The following is a 17,866-nucleotide window of genomic DNA, read 5'->3' on the forward strand; positions in this document are numbered from 1 at the left end:
TGTGGCTAAGAAGGCAACACCATGATCTGCGGATTCTGTGGGATTCCTATCAAACTTTTTTCTTCTGCCTTCTCTATAGCACTTTGCATTCATTTCCTCTCAGATATTGTGATTTCTTTTTTTATATATATATATTTTATTTATTTATTTGACAGACAGAAATCACAAGTAGGAAGAGAGGCAGGGGGAGAAAGCAGGCTCTCTGCTGAGCAGAGAGCCCAATGTGGGGCTCAATCCCAGGATGCTGGACAATGGGATCATGACTTGAGCCGAAGGCAGAGCATTTAACCCACTGAGCCACCCAGGCACCCTAGACGTTGTGGTCTTCATCTTTTAATGTGAGATTGGGGGTTTGTTTTGTTTTGTTTTACATTTTCCATGTATCTGCTGAGTGTTTTGAACTGATGGGATGTAGTTATAACAAACTCTTTTTTGTCCTTTGGTGATTCTCACCTTAGTGAGAATCATTTCATTTTCAGATGAGTGACCCATCTCCTCATGAAGGTTCATTTCCCCTGCTTGTCTGCAGACCTCAAACCATCAGATGGGATGCCACACAATGTGAATGCTATCATGTTGGTTGCTGCATTTTTTTTTTGTTTGTTTTCTGTAATATAAAGTGTTTAGTGATGCATTTAAATTACTTGGAAACATTTCGAGTGTATCTTTAATGATTTATTAAATGGTCCAGAAGAGTAAACCACTTCCTGTAAGACCCTATTGGTGTGCCCCCCCCAAGTAAAAATCAAAGTTTGAAAGCATAAATGTAGACTCTGAATAAAGGCTTTTACACGGGAAAAAGCCCCAGCTCCAGTGAAAGCACAAACACAGAAACCCTTTCAAGCTTGGATTTAAAAAGCAACACAGCTGTGAGGACAGTTTTCCCTTGAGCCTGAGAGCAAGCAGAAGGCCCACCGTTCCTTGCCCAAGAGCTAACCTGCTGTTTGGGAAATGTCTATAGTGCCAACTGAACGGGTCCTTTGCAAGTAGGCAGATATGCCTCTTTAGAAGCCTATCAAGGGTCGTTGGGCTGGCTCAGTCCAGAGAACACCAGAGTCTGGATATAGGAGTCCTGAGCTCGGGATCCCCTCACCTCCGCTGGGTATAGAGATTGCTTAAATAAACTTAAATAAATGAACAAAAGCATGTCAAGTTCCAAGGCCTATATTCTCTGAAGGGCCCTCTGGAGGAAGGCTGCCAAGGGTAAGAAGTGGCCTGATTAAGGATAGGGAGTCTGGGGACTGTGTGAGGCTTTGTAGGGTGCTGGTGGCAAAAGGGAGCCAGAGGACAGCGGAAGTGGACAGACTCTGGCTTGTGTTCCCTGGGGAGTGAAAGAAAGCCCCTTCTTCAAAGATACAGATGTAGTGAAAAGAAGGGCCATCTGTACCCCAATGTTTATAGCAGCAATTGGCCACGGTCGCCAAACTATGGAAAGAACCAAGATGCCCTTCAACGGATGAATGGATAAGGAAATGTGGTCCATATACACTATGGAGTATTATGCCTCCATCAGAAAGGATGAATACCCAACTTTTGTAGCAACATGGACGGGACTGGAAGAGATTATGCTGAGTGAAATAAGTCAAGCAGAGAGAGTCAATTATCATATGGTTTCACTTATTTGTGGAGCATAACAAATAGCATGGAGGACAAGGGGTGTTAGAGAGGAGAAGGGAGTTGGGAGAAATTGGAAGGGGAGGTGAATCATGAGAGACTATGGACTCTGAAAAACAATCTGAGGGGTTTGAAGTGGCGGGGGGGTGGGGGTTGGGGTACAAGGTCGTGGGTATTATAGAGGATACGGATTGCATGGACCACTGGGTGTGGTGAATAAAAATAATGAATACTGTTTTTCTGAAAATAAATAAATTAATTTAAAACAAAACAAACAAACAAACAAACAAAAAAAGAAAGCCCCTTCATCGCCTAGATCCTGGGACTGCAAGACACCAAAACGTAAGCAGAATCACACAAAATATTAAAGAACACCAGGCACGCTGCTCAAGAAAAACAAGAGGCCCAATCTTTTCCTGAAAACTGTGCATAGAGGACTCTTGCATGTCTCCAGTGAGAAAGACCATCAACCAGCAATGTAGTTAAGTGGGTTATAAATCACGCATTTACTGAGTAAGTGGTACTGCTAAAACATCAACACCTATAAACGTTCTCTTAAAAGATAAAGCTGTAAGAAAAAATTAAAAATCAGAACATTCTGTTATTGAACACCTATTACCCGGGAAAAGGGCAAACGCAGTTCCCCCACTACCATAAATTATGGAGTCGAGTTTCCCACATTTGGGGAAATCGCAGGGATCAGCACATCTGCAGTGCAATTGACAAGCCTCATCCTGACAAAACAACCTGCTTGATCATGTTATCTCCCCTGCTGGGTAAGTATGACCTTCTCCGCCTCTGCCTCCACCCCACACTAGCCTCACCCGCTGTCCACCCTGCACACACGCTCACTTGCCAACCAACACCCCAAAACCCTCAGCAGCCATTCCTGCCCCAAGCATCCTCACCCTCCACAGGAGTCTCCCTAATACAGTGGAAGCTACAGCACTGCTACATCCTCTGCCCCAGGAATTCTCTGGCCCAGAACTGTGGCCTAATGGTAACTGATTTACATCAGACATGCCCCATCCATGACGTCAGAGGTCTCCTCGCCACCAATTCAAACCTCTCAGATTTCAGGTTTTCTGTCTTAGGTCCACAGGACAAGAGCTAGTTTTATTTGTGCTTTTGTCTTACTTTTAGGTCCCTGCTGATATGATGTGGGCCAGGAGCAAATGGTCAAGAAATAATTTTTGAGGCATCTTCAGGGCAAAAAACATGTTTTTATTAAAGTTCAGGGACAGGACTCCTGGACAGGAAGAGGTGCCCTGGGATTTTGAGGAGTGATTGATCATATACTGTATGTTGGGGATGGAGGGTGGAGATACAGACTTTTCCAAAGGGATTTTTAGGTGTTATAAGAGACTGTAAGGAAATTTACTATTACTTACATTTCACTGGCATTTGCTCTCCTCATCACCTGCCATCTTTTTTCTTTCCATTCTTTTCCGTGGGATTTACAGTCTGCTCCCTGCATGGGCTCAGCCAGGTTCTTATGGGAATTATGCCAAGTGAAATGGCCACATTGGTGGCCACACAGAAAGACATTTCAAGAGTGGGCTCTGTTACTCTCACAGGAAGGGTTAGGACATAACTTACAAAGAGGTGAATATTGGACAATGTTCCCATCAGAGGTACATTTTTGTTGTAACGAGTTCTCTTAAGGCATGAAGCTACTTTTCAGCCTTTCACAAAGGGTGAAAAGCAACTGATCTATGACTGGATCCTGAGTGGAGTGAGGTTAATATGATATCATACGCTGTTGCTTTCCTAAATGTTATGGACTTAAAATGAATTTTATAGAAGCAGTATCTGAGTTCTTCACTGATTACTGACTATCCCATCAGAGTGCAGCAGCTCTGGTGGCACAGGGATGGAAGAGGAATGGCTGGGATGCTGGAATATCCACAGGGCGACATGGTCTCACGCTTGGTTTCTTTGCCTTAATAGCTTACCAACATTCAGCTGATTGGGCCAGTGAGTTCCTCTGTATTGACAGCTAAAGAACTCCATGGAAATACTTGAACAACAGAGTGGGAGAGCTGATGTGGAGTCACTCCATCGACTAATAAAATAGGGGGCATCCTTACCTCAGGTGGGAGTCTTTTCTTGGGTCTTTCTGTTACTGGTCACTGTGGTGGTGATGGTTGTGAGATACTATTTGAGGGTTTTGTTTGTTGTTGTCCAGAATAATTGTGGAGTGATAGCTTTATAGTAATTCTTGGAAAGTAAAAGAACATAACTAAGGACTCCTCCCAAGGAATATTTGCAGATCTCTGTGCCAACATTTATGGAGGACTTATACACTTTTCAGAGAAAGGTTATCAATCGAAGTGAAACAACTCTATATTTTTGGGTCAATGTTGGAGAAGAACAGTTTTAAACTGTGGTCTGCTTCAGAATCACCTGGGGTAAGATACAGATGGTGAAAAGAAGGGCCATCTGTACCCCAATGTTCATAGCAGCAATGGCCACAGTCGCCAAACTGGAAAGAACCAAGATGCCCTTCAACGGATGAATGGATAAGAAAGACATGGTCCATATACTCTATGGTGTATAATGTCTCTATCAGGAAGGATGACTTAGGATGGGACTGGAGGAGATTATGCTGAGTGAAATGAGTCAAGCAGAGTCAATTATATGGTTTCACTTATTTGTGAAGCATAAGGAATAACATGAAGGGCATGGGGAGCTGGAGAGGAGACGGGAGTTGGGGGAAATTGGAGAGGGAGATGAACCATAAGAGACTGTCACTTTGAGAAACAGTCTGAGGGTTTTGGAGGGGAGGGGGGTGGAATGCAGTGTTAGCCTGGTGGTGGCTATTATGGAGGGCATGCATTGCATGGACCACTGGGTGTGGTGCATAAACAATGAATTTGGAACACTGTAAAGAATTTTTTTTTAAAAAGGCTAAAAACACACACACACACACACACACACACACACACACACACACACACACAAAAAAAAAAAAAACCCTCTGAAACCAAAAAGGAAAAAAAAAAGAAAAGAAAAGAATCACCTGGGGGTATTTGTGTAAGAAATGCAGATTCTTGGGCCACCCACCAATGAAATACTTGGGATTGGAGTCCAGGAAATGGCTCCTATGATCTCCACTGCTGATTCTAAGGCTCTCCAAACCTAAGAACCACTCTCTACTATTTTTAGATTGGGGATTCTTAAAAAGTGATGGAGAAGGCAAAACTCCTTTTAAACTTAGACTTCAACAGTAGTCTATGACCTTCTTAGGGACAATGTGTCTTTCCTACTCTTACATGCTCAGCCTAGAGACTGGTGCCAAAATCAGAAACAGAGCAGGTGAAGAAAAACCTTTTACTTCTTTGGACACATTTTACTTTCATAGCCGCCAAAAGGACTGCGTTTCATTTCCTCTAACAGACTCTATCCGCCACGTATGTTGCCCTCGACAATCACTATAGCAACACATATAAATATCTGTCGTACATTTATACACACGTACACGCCTTCTAGAACACTGTCAGGACACAGATTATGCTCTCCCACAACTGGGACTTCTTGGTTGCCACTTAAAAATGATAACTGGTTTGTTGTACAGGACTTTCAATGGGCTTGGGCTGGCCCTGAGCCCGAGTTCCCCAGAGAGGAGTTAGGGTGATGAAAGGGAACGGCGTATTCAGACTGAGGTGGCCACACTTTGGAGATCATAAAAGAAAGGAACTAGGAGGTGCTAGGCTAAGCAGGATATGGCACATGGGAAGCCACTGCTTTCACCAGGAACATTTGAAGCACTCAGGAGCCGTGGTATAGAAGGATGCCCAGCCAAAAGTTGGCCAGGCTAAGCCAGACCCAGGGAAGCATGGATCTGGGAGTTGTGCTGGCTGAGGCCTACTGGACCTCAGGGCACTGCTGTCACTCATGGGCTTTAGAACGGGCTGAGGAGCTCCTGTGTGGGGATCAGAGGTCCCATCTGTAGAAAGCAGGGTCCTGTGTTCCCTGAGCTGACCGTCTTCGGGCAGGCATTGGAGCAAGGACTGGCGGTGGCCAGTTCCCAGGCCAGTGAGGTGTGCAGAAGCATTGTCAGGAGCTCCTCTACAGACCAATGCTTGGATGAGCAGCCCCGGGTGGGTGGTGTTCCTCAGCCACAGGAGAGGCTGGCTGCCCTTCATCCTCCTCCACCGGGAAGTGGATGGGACCCTCTGGCAGGTGTGGAGGACTGGGCTCCAAGTCTCCTCAGCAGATTGAGAATCTGCACCAAAGTGGGGAAGGCCCAGTCTTCCTGCTGTTTGAAGGACCTCCAGTTGTTCCTTTTCTTCAGGGGCTCCTGGAAGGCAAGGGTCACAAGACCGGGGTGCATGGCAGTGCCCTTAGGGACTTCACCTGGAGACAGAAATATGATAAGGTGAGAACCTAGTATCAGGTTCTGCTGGTGGCTCCCTGAACTGCAGTGATCACTAGGAGGGGGTGCTGAGCCAGGAGCTCAGCAAGAGCCTGTCAGAAGGATAAGCCCAGGGGAGGGGGTGTGGACTTGAGGAGCCCCTCATGGCACCAGGTGAAAGGGAAGTTTCCCATCACCTTGGGCAGGAGACAACCGTGCTCAGAGCCACTGCACATGAGGTGCTCAGATTGCACACTCCCTCTTCACTGGCCAATCCACTCCCTAGTTCACTTGGAACAAAAAGATGGCTTCTGTGACCTCCCAGGAACTGAAGCACTTAGTATGAAACACGCCCATGAAGAAACAGCCTGTTGTAGGAAGGAGAGGATGTAATGCAGGGAAGCCCCCTGTTAGTTCATGTCCCATGTACTTAATGAGGAGAGGGAGGGGCCCCATCAGCAGGGAGCTCCAACAGCCCCTACTGCCACCTCTTACAGATGGATGGGCCAAGGCCACAGAGCCAGTTAGTGACAAGCCTGGGATTGGAATACAGGCCTCACGACCTTTCCATTGGTCTCTGCAAAGTGCAGAGGAAACTTCCAAACATGAGGAAGCCAGTGGGTGTGTGGGGCTGTTGGGTTACCTTTGCTGGGACAGGAATAAGACTTTACAAAGGCCATCTTGTATGTGTTCTTCTAAAGAGTCTCAGGAAAGAAAGGAATCATTAGAGTAGGAAAAAAGGGAATTAGAAAAAGAAAAAAGTTTGGAGGGGAAGGTGAAGTCATGGCCCAACCCATTTTCACACCATGGGATTAATATTCTCTCAGGCTACATAAGGGACATTCCGAGGAAAAGGTCCAATTACTTATGGCAGAACTTTAACGTCCAGTGAAGTGTTTAGCTTCTTTCCCTATTCCTTTTTAAGGACTCTCCATGGCTAGCGTGGAGCCCAACACAGGGCTTGAAGCCTCAACCCTGAGATCAAGACCTGAGCCAAGATCAAGTCAGATGCTCAACTGCCTGAGCCACCCAGGTTCCCCTAAAGGTTTAGTTTCTGATTTACAAGCCATTTGGTACACTTCAGCTTACTTGCTAGGGATCAGGTTAGTATTTCAAGTAAATGTACAAAATACCTGCCATATACATAAAATGTTTCCCTTCAAGTTTCACTTTTATTAATTTTCAAATTCTCTTTTAGGTCAAGAAGACCCAATGGTTTTCTTTGGAAAAAGAAAAATCAAGATTGAATGGCTATTCTCTGCCAATAGAGTGTGGAACAGAATCAACCGATTTGATCGCATCTCCAGTTTATTTTTTTATGAAGTGAAAAGGGCTACAGGAAACACTAGAGCTGGCCCCAGAGCCCCTTTCCTAGAAGCTAATTCAGAGGCATACTCCCCATGTCCTCTTGTCTTGGGAATCAACTCACTTGTTTTCCTCGGACTCCTGACTTGGCCTAAAGGAGGGAAGAAGTGCGGTGAGGAGAGAAGAGGGTCACGATGTCACAGGGAGATGAGATGGCAGGGAAGGGACTGGGGTGGGAGAGGTGATGGGGAGCGAAGCTAGAAGGACATTTAGTGTGTACCTGAGTCCTAGGTATGTACTGGAAATCTCCTGTAAGATCAGAGTGAGTCGGGGATCATCTGCAGACTCTGGAGATAGGTTGGGATGGATTTGGGCTGGGTTCTGTGGCTCTGGCAGGTGCAGTGGTGTCCTTACCTCCAAACTAGTCCTTGCCTTCTTCAAAACATCATGTGTCCTGGTTACTAAAACAACAAAACAGCCCAATAGGTAGAAGTGACCATCTGTGGCCATACTTGCCTACTGTGTTCCAAAGGGTGTCTTTCTGGCAGCTCACATCAGGGTCTCTTGCTGCCCCCATGTACCCCTCCCTCTGCATCCCCAGTTACTCATGGCACAGGAGTTTTGGGGACATCACACTGGTCTGCAGCCCTCCTCCCCACCCCACCCAGTCTGTCTGGTTAGGGTCCATCAGCAGCACAAGTGGGGAGCCTGGAAGTCCTCTCACCCCTACTTTCCTCCTCATCCCCTGCCTCAGGGGCACCCACACTGATTAAAGATGAACTGCTGCATGCTCTCCTTCTGTTGGTTGGTGGGCTTCAGACGCTCTGTGTTCTGCAGGACACTCTCCTGTTTGGACAGTCTGGTTCTCAGTTCCAGAAGTTCCCTTTGCAGGGAATGTCCCTGGGGAAGAGAAACAGTCTCTCTGTCACAGGTCAGAAGGCCTCAAGCACCCGATGCTTTGTGGCTCTTGAAAATCAAAAGCAGGATTCTACAATCCTCTCAATGATTTCTGGACTGGAGTCCCTCCAAGAGAGACACTAGAAGGCTCCAGCTGAGGCCAGCTTAGACCAAGGCCATTAGGTCAGCATACTGAGACCCCGGGAGCCCCCACGCACATGGACACGGGCCTCCACTCCTGTGGCTGTAGAGGCCCTGATCCCCGGGCAGTGCCAGGACTCCCAGCGGTGGACCAAGAGCACACATTCAGTGCTGACATTGGTTCTAGTACTGGGGACTCATGGATAAGTCTCACTAGCTGGGTGTGTTTTGCCTGGGGAGACTGTGTGATTCTGTAAATCTTTGGAACAACTTCAAGATGGCAGAACACCCTCTGCCTCAGAACCAGCATAGTTGGGGCCCATAAGGTGTTAGTGCTTTAATCTGCCCTCATGCTCCTAGGCAGGGCTGGAGGGGGGATATGGAGATAATTTCCTGTCCACACTCCCCGCAAGCAGAGTCCAGGCCTCAAATCTGAGAGCACCTGGTTGTGGGGAGGCTGACTCTTCCAGGCCTGGCCCAGAGATGTGGAGGAAGGCTGTGTGTGGGATGCAGTGGGTGGCTCCAGGAAGCTGCTCATCTCATGGTGACATTCTGTGGGGATGGCACAGGAAAAGGAGGTGTCGACATTTTCACAGGTCCCTACATTTTGCGGCTCAGCTATGTTCAGAAAGTGAAAAAACCCAAACACGGTGGGAGAAGAAGGGATGTCGTAGGACCTGCCTTGCCAACCGCCACCACGGATAACAGGTCTTCCCCCCGGGGACGTTCCCCTAAGGTCCCCCGTCCCAACTCAACTGTCCAGCTCCTGACCTTTAGGACTTGGAAACTGAGGGGGCAGAATGGCATTTGGGGCAGAAGCAATGAAGGAGGCTGCCACTCACTGTGCTGTCAGAAAGGGCAGGGCTGGGGGAGCTGGGCAGGGCCACTCATCAGAACATGGCGAGGAGGGAGGCCGACTCGTCCAGCATGTGCTGCAGGGCCTGGGCAGTGCTCCCAAGTTCATGGATGCCTTTGCTGCCAGGCACCTGGGAGAAGGGGAAGATTGCCCTGGGCACCAGACTGAGAGATCATTCTCTTCCCCCTGCTCCAGCTCTCCCAGCACAGGGCTCAGTTTTCCCTCATGAGTGAGGCACAGGCATGGGCCTGTTTGAACATGTGAAACCGTTTTTAAACCTGGAAGCCCTGGATCTCCACTTCAACAGTGACCTCCAATTTGTAAGAATCACTAGATTCTGACTTCTCTCATACTCTCTGTAAGCTCTTAGTCCTGCTCCATGATCTCAGGTCTAAGGCCCCTGATTTTTGCTTTGGCACCCCCATGCGTATCTCTAAATCATACCTTCTGCTTCAACTGGGCTGAACCATTTGTAGCTCCAAGGACTATGATGCCATTCCCTTCACCTGGGATGCTATCCTCCACCACCCAGAGAAGCTGTGTATCTCACCAGTGGTTCCTCCAGGAGGCTGTGACTTTCCTTACCTGGCCCAAGAACCCCTTCTGTGTTTGCATCCTCCCAACTCAGAGGATGGCTTGAAACTGAGCCCAGACCCCCTGTTGTCCTTATTTACTTGGATATATGGCCTTCTCTCTGGGGTGGAGGCTCTTGAAGACAGGGCTGTCCCTGCACATCCATTCACCTCCAGTGCCTCAAACAGAACAGCAGCTGGTACCTGGTCTCTGAACAGGGTAGCGCTCTGAGAAGGTGCACTGCCAGCTTCCCTGCCCTGCTCAGTCTGCACAGAGAAATCCCATGGCTGCCAGGCTTCGCCCCTTCCACGACATGTGGCCCATGCAGATGCAAATCCTGAATTTCCAGCCACCTGATTAAGTGCTTTTACTCTGCCGATGGATGATCATGTGCCAGGGTGACTGGACCAGATAATAAGTGAGCAAAGGGTGCTCAGTAGAGCACGACACATAAGCCAATACTCAGCAAATCCCCTACAGATGAGGATGACAATTCTCTTCTGACTCTTCTGTGTTTCTTAGAGGAAACATCAGTCAGGGCAGAGTGCATAGTGAAAACAGGAGATGGAGAAGAAAAGTCCAGCTGAGTGTTAAGCAGAAGATGTAGACTCAGTTATGGGAGATAAGTAGTGGGAGAAGGAGCTAAGATCAGAAAGAAAAAGTACACAAGGAAAAGGAGCACTTAAGACCTACAGTGTGATTACCTCTGTGCCCTGAGTTTCAAGGCCAGGGAAGGTGCAGGCTGATCTCACAAGATCTGCTATCTTTTTGACCAGCAGTTTGCCCTCCCCTATCTGATGTCTTAGGTGCTGTAGTCATCAATGTGGCCAATGACATGGTGGCCATGCTTATTGGCAAAGGAGCCATCAGTAACTTCGCCCTCCAGCTTGGGAGGATTCTTCATCACTGGAGAAGCATCCAAATCCAGCTCTGAAAAACAAGACCAGAACAACATAGAATCTGCAGTGATGAGCATATCCTCAGTCCACTTCATTCTAAAATAGACATCAAGGAGTAAAGAGGCCAGGAATAGGAAAGGCACTCTGGGAAAAGTACAAGCCAGGTGTGAAGTCCATAGATTTCTGGGTTCTATGGGTTTTTTTGTTTGTTTGTTTGTTTGTTTTTAATTTTTTATTTCTTTTAAGCATAACAGTCTTCATTGTTTTTAACCCACACCCAGTGCTCCATGCCATCCGTGCCCTCTATAATACCCACCACCTGGTTCCCCCAACCTCCCATCCCCCGCCACTTCAAAACCCTCAGATTGTTTTTCAGAGTCCATAGTCTCTCATGGTTCATATCCCCTTCCAATTTCCCTCAACTCCCTTCTCCTCTCCATCTCCCCTTGTCCTCCATGCTATTTGTTATGTTCCACAAATAAGTGAAACCATATGATAATTGACTCTCTCTGCTTGACTTATCTCACTCAGCATAATCTCTTCCAGTCCAGATTCTATGGTTTTATGATCTTTCTTACATCATCTCATAATGATCAAATTGCCAGGAGGCAAAATTTTATCCTTACTGACAAATGAAATATCCAGGACAAATATTATTTTAATAAAAAATTTTAAATTTCCAGTTAAGAAGACACAGACAAACTAAGGGTTCTGGAAGGGAGGGAGGTGAGGGGTTGGGAGAGCCTAGTGGTGGGTATTAAGGAAAGCACATATTTCATGGAGCACTGGGTGTGGTGCATAAACAATGAATCTTGGAGCACTGAAAAAATAAAATAATAAAATAAAATAAAAAATAAACCCATTTTTAAAAAGAAGACACAGACAAAGAAATTAAGCTGGACACCTGGGATGCACTTTCAAGGACAGAGAGATCACCATGCAGTGAAGCACAACAAAGCAATAGGAAAACCACAGAGGAGGAAGAATAATGGCAAAACAGAGGTCCACAGAAGGTGCAATGAGTAGGGCTAAAGACTTTGGGACCCAAGAAGAAAAATCTCTACATTCAGGTAATGTGCCCATCAGTAACCAAAGGCTACTTCTATTGGTAATTCTCCATCATCAATCCCTGAATCCTTCCGTTGCCATATTTACCATTTGTCCTCTTGAAAATGGTGGTGCTGAGCCAGGAGCAGCATAAGAAAGGCTAGGGAATGTAAACACTGGAGAGTTCATGCCAACATCTCGGACTGGAGAGGAAGCAATGGAGTCTAGGTTGTAAAGACAACAACAATTTTCAGGAACCCTGGAACCACACTAAATAAACCCATGCACAGCCTAGTCATCACCATCAGAGACCTAAGGTAGCATGGATTGTCCTCATTATACCCCAACCACGACGGTAAGGAACAGCAAACAAATCCCTTAGTTTGGAACAAGAACATGTCCCTTTAATGGAAGCGAGCTCCATGAGAAGCAACTTCTGGTTGCTTTTTATATAATTATATAAAATATAATTTTATATAATATATAAATATATAAATATATAAAATATAATTTTATATAATTATATTTTATATAATATAATTATGTATGCAATTTTGTGTGTGTGTGTGTGTGTGTGTGTGTGTGTGCGCGTGCAATTTTTAATACACTGCCTGTGACTAAACCTATGATGTGGAGAACAAAGGCAAAAGGAAATGTACATAAAGTTAAATTTCCTTATAACCTGTAGTCCATTGACAAACCCTTAAGGCAGGCAGAATAAGACATTACAGGAACCCCAACTGTCTTAAACTTAATGACCTACTAGAGGGAAAAACAGTCTTAGCTTGACAAAAGTCAGGCCTCCAGGATGTCATGAGTCTTCTTTAGCATATTAAATTCCTTTCAGAAACTTCCCTTTGCCTGTAGCTCCCCCAGTTCCAAACTATATAATCAATGGCTCCTCACAACCCCAGTGCCACTCTTTCTGCCCACTGGTCCTGTCCCTGTGCTATCATAAAAAGAGCTTTTTGCACAGAAAATGTCTCAAGAATTCTTTCTTGAGCTCGGAACCCTAATATTTCCACGTCAAATATGTGTAGTATATGTGTCAAAAATACTGAATCAAAGTGGGCAATTAAATTAGCATTCCAATCGCCATTCTGATGAGTTAGTGATGGGAAAAATGTAGCAGGATGAGAAGGGTAGAGACAGAAGGCATGGCAGGTTAGAGACACCCTCCTGGAGACCAGGCAGCAATTCTACAGTGGAAGAATTGGAAAATATCAGAGAAGGCAGGAAGTCCTGCTCAGGAGGTGGCCTAGAACCAGCTCTCCAGCTCAGGCCATTGTGGTGGGTAAGGAGCAGTCACAGTGTTGGAGTCACTGGGGCTGAGTCCTGGCTGGGGTTGTGGGGATGCAGTGATGGAGGAAAGCTGGCCACAAGGGCAGAGCAGGGAGTTATAACTGAACACTACAACCATCATGGCTCCCCAGGGAGAGCCAGCCATCCACCCTACTGTGGCTGAGCAGTTACTATGGGACACAGTTCACGTGACACTTTCTCATCTAATGGCCACAACACAGGATATTGGGAATGTGACTTCATTTGACAAGTCAGTGCCTAATTAGTGAAAATCCAAAAGGACTGGGGGGAAAAGCTAAGGATTAACATGCCCCAGGAAGAGCAGGCAGGAACATGTCTGAAAGCTCATCTTTAGAGAATCCTGAGCAGAAATGGCTCCTACTGAAATAAAATTGAAAATAGTGTCCTGGGGGTGAGAGGAGATGGCTAATTAAAAAAAGAAAAGAATAAGTTGAAATGAGTGTGTCAAGATGGAGTGGGGACAGTACTAACATTCAGACTGAAGCTAGGCGAAGGGGGCTGGATGAAGGACATTGAGAAGAGAGGGAGAGAGCAGGCAAGGCAGTATCTGGAAGGGCAGATGCGGAGGGGAGGGGAGGAGATGACAGCCACTGGGAATAAAGGGAGCTATCATCCCCCTGCTTTCCACAACCAGCATTGCCTATGGGACGGGAATGGTTTCCACTCAACTGAGCTCCCCTCCAATCAGGGAATGGGAAACTGGAAGGCAAAGGATACCAAGACAGAGGCTGGTGAGGAGGAAGGCCGTGAGGAGGAAGGCCAGCAGCTGGAAATAAAAACATCCAGTTCGAATCCTGGGTCGGGTCTTAGCTGGTTAATGTCTCAATCCCAAAGTTTTCCCACGTTGAAATACAAAGGCAAAACCTCCCTTACCTCAGATGAAACAGTTTGGAAAATTGTTTGAAAACTCATGGTAAATTTTAAAGCAATCCACAAATACAAGCTATTAACTGTTGAGCAATGCTTACCATGTCAGGCACTTGTAAATTATTGCACTTAAGGTTTAATTACCATATTACCATATAACATGCATGTGATTGTCCATAAGATACATATGATTATTGTCCTCACCTTGAAAATGAGGAAAGTAAGGCTTCAGTACCTGGGGACTTCAAACACCTTGCCCAAGGCAAGCAAGCAACCTGTACCTGCAAACTCAGAATCTGGGGCCCGAACCAGCTGGGACCCTAAATCCCACCCTCTCACCCAAGGTTGGAGATTGAAATGCCTCTGATTTCACCTGGACCTTAAGGAGTATGGAAGAGGGAAGATCCCTTCCAACACAGACATCCTGGCCACTGCCCCATTGCTCATGGGCTTCCTGGTCCCCCTGCTTCCTACCTTGGAAGAGTGGTTGCTTGTTTCCAGGGTCCTCCTGGTGGGCGAGGAGAGGCTGAGGCCAGTTTTGCTCCCACTGCCATCCAACTGGTGCTCCAGCTGCAATCTCAGACAGCTGTTCACCTGGATGCTTTGCTCCAGCTGCCCTCGCAAAGCTCAGATCTCTGCCACCAGGTGGCTGAGCTCACTGCTCAAAGGGACCTGGAGACAGGCATCCCAGGTGGCAGCTGAAAGAATAGAGAGAGAAGGGGTCTGGTGGCTCAGATCCAAGCTTTTCCAGGCATTTGTCAGAACACTCCTCCAGGGCATTCCTTTCTGCTCTGGACCCCACTGTCCTCTCAGGGCCCCAGGCAACGCATTTGGGATGCAGCTGCCTCTGTTGGGGCTGATTCCACATTAAAACCTGTTAAACCCGTAGGGCCTGCCTGGGCCTACTTAGCCATAGTGATTCCATGTTGCCTTGGTAGCCATTTTGTTGTTTAATAAATGCCTCAGCAGTTACTTATACCAGTTCCGGGTAACTGTTGCTAAAGCACATACCTTAAAACAAGGCCATTTTGTTGTTTAATAAATGCCTCAGCAGTTACTAGTATTGGTTCCAGGTAACCATTACTAAAACACACAGGTAGGAGACATCCAATCAGCCAAAGCCACATACTTAGAGGTCTGCAGTTGTGCCCTATAAAAACTAGCCTGTAAGACCAAGGGGAGTTTCTCTCTTTGGAGGCGGCCATGGCCAGTCAGTCTGACATCTAATGCTTGGCATAGAATAAAGCTTTACATAACTTTCACTTTGCCTGAGCCTTGTTCCCCTGGCTGGTTAGTCTAACTTCTAATACTTGGCATAGAATAAGGCTTTGCATAACTTTCACTTTTTTAAAAAATTATTTTTATTTATTTTCAGTGTAACAGTATTCATTGTTTTTGCACCACACCCAGTGCTCCATGCATTATGTGCCCTCTCCAATACCCACCACCTGGTTCCCCCAACCTCCCACCCCCTGCCCCTTCAGACCCCTCAGATTGTTTCTCAGAGTCCATAGTCTCTCATGGTTCACCTCCCCTTCCAATTTCCCTCAAATCCCTTCCCCTCTCCATCTCCCCTTGACCTCCATGCTATTTGTTATGTTCTACAAATAAGTGAAACCATATGATAATTGACTCTCTCTGCTTGACTTATTTCACTCAGCATAATATTATCCAGTCCTGGAAGAGATTTTTGTTGCTACAAAAGTTGGGTATTCACCCTTTCTGATGGAGGCATAATACTCCATAGTGTATATGTTCCACATCTTCCTTATCTCTTCGTCCATTGAAAAGCATCTTGGTTCTTTCCACAGTTTGGCGACCGTGGCCATTGCTGCTATAAACATTGGGGTACAGATGGCCCTTGTTTTCACTACATCTGTATCTTTGGAGTAAATACCAAGTAGTGCAATAGCAGGGTCATAGGGAAGTTCTAGTTTTAATTTCTTGAGGAATCTCCACATTGTTCTCCAAAGAGGCTGCACCAACTTGCATTCCCACCAGCAGTGTAAGAGGGTTCCCCTTTCTCCACATCCCCTCCAACACATGTTGTTTCCTGGCTTGTTAATTTTGGCCATTCTAACTGGTGTTAAGGTGATATCTCAATGTGGTTTTAATTTGAATCTCCCTGAGAGCTAGTGATGAAGAACATTTTTTCATGTGTCTGATAGCCATTTGTATGTCTTCATGGAAGAAGTGTCTGTCCATATCTTCTGCCCATTTTTTGATATGATTGTCTGTTTTGTGTGTGTTGAGTTTGAGGAGTTCTTTATAGATCTTGGATATCAACCTTTTGTCTGTACTGTCATTTGCAAATATCTTCTCCCATTCCATGGGTTGCCTCTTTGTTTTCTTGACTGTTTCCTTTGCTGTGCAGAAGCTTTTGATTTTGATGAAGGCCCAAAAGTTTATTTTCGCTTTTGTTTGCTTAGCCTTTGGAGACATATCTTGAAAGAAGTTGCTGTGGCTGATATCAAAGAGATTACTGCCTATATTCTCCTCTAGGATTCTGATGGATTCCTGTCTCACATTGAGGTCTTTTATTCATTTTGAGTTTATCTTTGTGTACAGTGTAAGAGAATGGTCGAGTTTCATTCTTCTACATATAGCTGTCCAGTTTTCCCAGCACCATTTATTGAAGAGACTGTTTTTTGTTTTGTTTTTAAATCTCTATTTGCTACCACAGTCTGTTTCTTTGTACTAGGTATGAAAACAGCTAATAAATATTCTACAAAACCACATATCTTATCTGAAAGCTTGAAGCCAAATACATTTCAAAAAGTAGAATTTGTTTTGGTGTTTAGGAAGGCCATAGGATCTGTACACCATCTCTCATGTAGCCCATACACCAGGTTGCCTCTGGGCCACAGGCCTTTAGGCAAATACATTCAAATTTCTGTGACAAGCTGAGTGAACATTACCACTGAGTGGGGTTAAGTCAAGTCTGTGAATACCATTTTGGTCAGTTCAGACAGGTTTTGTGACCAAATGAGTATATGAAAGAGCTATCACAAGAATTCATGGTTCTCATGAGATTACAGAATTAAGGATAAGAAAGTATGGGGCTTCAGAGGTAGGAGCTTTGAAATGACTCCTAAAACAACTATAAGAAAGGAGAGGTATGACGTAGGATGAAGTCAGGATGAATGGATTTTTTTTCCTCTGTCATATAAAAACAAAATTGAAAGGAAAAAAAAAAAACATACTGAATTTACAAACGAAAAAAATGCTCCCAAGAAGTTAGTAGAGAAAGGCTTCTCTAAGTCGTTACTACAAGTTATAAAGGATTAGAGTTTACTATGAGAAATATTCTGGAAACATCCCATATTTTCCATTTTTACTCATTTGCATTATGTTTTTATAAGCACCATAGTATCCAAATACTGCTATAGCATCTTATAAGGAGGCCGGAGGTCATGAGGTAGGAGGCAACTCCCCCTGAGAAGTCCTCACGGGGCACCTGCAGTCTATGGTTAGTATCTACCAACCCCAAAGCTCCATGAAGCTCCTTCCTGTCTTTCTTCCCCTATATCTAAATTCTCACAAAGATTTACTTCTTTCTAAAAATTTTTTCTTCTATCCATTCCTCTTTATCTTCCCAACGGCACCTTAGATCAGACTCTCCTCATGTAAATACCCTATAACTACACCCATTCAGTGGGTTTCCCTGATTTGAGTGTCTTCTGACACCAGTGTGTCCCACTAGTCTGAGAGTTCTGTTGCCATCAAGTATATGTTTTGTTTGGAAAAAACATACTCATTTTCCATGGCCCACTCTGTAGAATGTAAACTTCCATGGTACTTCATAGCTCCTCTGTATAACAGCAGCCTTCTCAACTGACCGGACTTCTCACACTCCCTGATACAAAGCTCTCCCACGGGGAAGTCTGGACCTGATGCTACCAGGAGTGCACAGAAGTTATTCTCTCAGCCTGCGGTGCCCCTGATACTTCTTCAAGTTCTGGTTTACCTTCTCATCAGCAAGTTAGG

The 17,866-nt window shown here is 45.6% G+C and overlaps 1 long non-coding RNA gene and 1 other non-coding gene across 2 annotated transcripts; both read right to left on the reverse strand.

Moving 5' to 3' along the window:
* Positions 1–2,233: 2,233 nt before the first annotated feature.
* LOC132014824 (U1 spliceosomal RNA) lies at positions 2,234–2,398 on the reverse strand. The gene has a single exon (XR_009403459.1). It is a non-coding gene; the product is annotated as a U1 spliceosomal RNA (small nuclear RNA).
* A 2,545-nt stretch (positions 2,399–4,943) lies between these two features.
* LOC132013085 (uncharacterized) lies at positions 4,944–14,717 on the reverse strand. The gene is made up of 6 exons (XR_009402870.1): positions 14,354–14,717; positions 11,798–11,913; positions 10,448–10,673; positions 8,041–8,176; positions 7,557–7,737; positions 4,944–5,973 (listed from the first exon to the last, which is right to left on the reverse strand). It is a non-coding gene; the product is annotated as an uncharacterized LOC132013085 (long non-coding RNA).
* Between the last annotated feature and the right edge of the window lie 3,149 nt (positions 14,718–17,866).

Source organism: Mustela nigripes, chromosome 3 (genome assembly GCF_022355385.1).
Source record: "Mustela nigripes isolate SB6536 chromosome 3, MUSNIG.SB6536, whole genome shotgun sequence".
In the NCBI taxonomy this organism is placed as follows: Eukaryota; Metazoa; Chordata; class Mammalia; order Carnivora; family Mustelidae; genus Mustela; species Mustela nigripes.